Genomic DNA, 3,253 nt, shown 5'->3' with positions numbered 1-3,253 from the left:
TACATGTGTTATGCTATATTCAGGGTGGGACCCAAGGGATACATGAGTTATCCTCGCGGTGAGAACCGATACCCCAGGCTTCGGTAAGGCTCTGGGGCGGCTTGGCCGTGTTTGCTTAGTCTATTGATTGACTTGTTTATTTGTGGATTATCTGTTATGATAACTGTATACATTGCATATGTTATGTTCTGCATGAGTTTTCTTGCTGGGCTTCGGCTCACGGGTGCTCTGTGTTGCAGGTAAGGGCAATGACTGAATCAACCAACCATGAGTACGGAGAGCGTGAAGCGGCGCGTACATGTTCGGCCTGCCCGACTGCTTTGGTTGGGGGTTTATTCGAAAATGGCTGTAATAATCTATGATTTTATGATTTCTTAACTGTAACCTTATTTCAAAAATGTAATTAGTTTTCAAACCTTATTTTGGGATCCCAAATGTTTAATAATAGAAGTTTTAATGAAACGACGCATTTTCAAAGATTACAGCCTTAACTTTTAATTAGTCACACTTTGTTTCAAAACCTCGGTTAACGAGTTCATTGCACACTGTTTTGTCTTAAAAACTCACTTAGTAACGGCTCTAAGGAAGTAGGGCGTTACATATACCAAGGCATTCCTTGGGCTTCAAAGCTTCTTGTAATCTCAATGGGCTTCGTCCTTTGTTGTGGGCCTTTCGGGATAGAACAATCAAACTTTAACCCTATGTTCTAAATGAGATGACTTAATTTCCAAAATTAGGATTTTATCTAAGCTTCTTAAACTTTTGTTATTAAAATAATAATTTCATAAATTATTAATTAATAACAAATAGTTACGAAAACTATTATCAAATTTTGGGAAAAATAATTCACAATTATTTTTACTTATACTATATAGTTTCTTAAACTATTGTTATAATTATAATTATTCAGATTATAATTACTCAAATTATATATAATTAATAATTAATTAATTTCTATAAACTAAAATTTGACTCCAATTAAGGTGTTCAAAATTTTAATTTCTCTAAATGAAAACTAATTATTAATCTTATTAGTGATTTCTTAAACCAATATTTGATTTCAATAAATTAAATATTTTTCATTAATAATCTTGTTTCATAAACAATATATTTGACTAATTTAATAGTCAAATACTGCCAATAATAAAATTAAGAAAAGTGAACAATTCACTTTCTTAATTTTGAATTACGATATAAATGTCTTGTCTCCCAAAATAAACAATTAACAATTTATTTCGTAATAAATTAATTAATTAATTATAGTTAATTTTCAAATTTTGAAATTAATTAATTAATAAAATAATTAATGAAAATAAATTTGAATTTGATAACCATTACCAACTTTCCTATTTTTAAGGAGGAGAATATTTTTTTTTTGTTTCTCAAACCAAAAAGATTCGTCATTCAACTAACAAGCCAAATATTTCTCATAAATAGTATACATTATATTCAAATTAATTAATTAATACTATTCTTCTTTTGCACATAATGTGCATCATGACAGCTTCATAATTTTGAAACTTTGATCAATTAATTTTTTTTTAATTAATGTAATGACCATTTGCCATTTGAAGCTTATATGGATATATAATTATTTGATCAATCAATGATTACTTTATATGCATTTCATTTGAAACTTTTTTTTTCAAGTTTCCAACACACACGGCTGGGCAACAATTTGATCAATATATTCACTATTTGCACTTAGCACATGTACAAGGCACCAATTGATCAACAATTGTTCAATGTAATGACCATACACGTTGCCATGATAAAAAAGTTTTGGTCATTTTCCAATATTCACTCTCATTGAATAACATCTCATTCATAAAAATTTAAAAACAATAGAACTTAAAAATTACAAAGAACCTATACACAACGAAACAATATGAACATACATCGAATCTAATTTAAAAAATTAAGAACAAAACCTAAAACAAAGATAACCATATAGTTAACGATCAATCCCATTCAATATATTCAAAATATAATATAAATAAGAACAGCCCTTAAGCTCACTTATAAACACATGTTCTCTATGTATTCTTACATTCAAAATAAACACAAATCAGATTTATGACACATGATCTCAACATTGGCTCTCATACCATTTGTTGGTTTTTGATCATCTGATTGATAGTGCAACAGAAGCATATGATAATATTTCAATGCGATAATAACAATTGATAAAGCATAAGAACGAATCACTCTAGTAACCATAACTAGAATAAGATATTTCTCACTTGGCATGAGTCAAAATAAAAATACATTTTTGCAGATGTAGAACACGTGTAGATCAAATAGAGTCTTAGCCTCCTAACCTACCATCTTCCATACTATGACTCTCACAAAGAGAAGGAGACATGTGGATATCTATGCAATTTGGTAGGATACACAAGAACACATTTTTTAATCTCAACAAATGAGAGTGTTCTTACCACAATTCATAGATAACAAAGTTCTCTATTTTTCTCTCTTGGCTCCAACTACAGGGCTTTGACCCCTGTGGTATTTTATTTGTATAAAATACTATTTGTTAGACTTTATCATATTATTTTATGTAGTATAAAAATTATCAATATAATTTTATTTGCAATTAAATATTATTTCATAAATAATATTTTAATTATTATTTCACAAATAATATTAATCTGTGAGATTAAAAATAATATTTTATTATTTTAATTATTTCCTTTTAATGCACAAATTCGACTGATGTGTTATCAAGCTAGTACGGGGACACTATGAACACGTAGTTCTAAGCTCCAATAATTTAATTAATTTCACTAACTCTTAGTTCCATTAATTAATTTATTAACTATGAATTATTCCACTAGAAATTTATAGTCGAACTCTCAAAACTACAGTCTTATATTATTAAAAGGTATAACTATAAAGTCGTCCATTGATTTAGTCATTGCATAAATTATGGCCCTCTTCTAGTTGTTCATAATTAAAGCTAGGTCTTAATGTCCGCTAAACTCTATAATTATTTCTTTATCCATTAGTTCCATTGATCCTCTGATGAACATTATTCTATAAATTTAATTATAGAATGAAATTTCTGTTCTCTAACAGAAATTGAGCGCTCTATGTTCAAGCCCCGAATCAACACTAAAAGGAACAACGAATCTGTTTTCATTTAAGTAAGGTGCATATTCCATATCTGTGAAGTATGTTCCCAGCCATTTGCAATTCTATGACTCCAAGATATTGGAAATTCGGTTGTAGGAATATTGAACCTTACTTGATA

This window comes from Humulus lupulus, chromosome 8 (genome assembly GCF_963169125.1).
Source record: "Humulus lupulus chromosome 8, drHumLupu1.1, whole genome shotgun sequence".
Taxonomy (NCBI): Eukaryota; Viridiplantae; Streptophyta; class Magnoliopsida; order Rosales; family Cannabaceae; genus Humulus; species Humulus lupulus.
Note: the sequence above shows the minus strand (reverse complement) of the source record.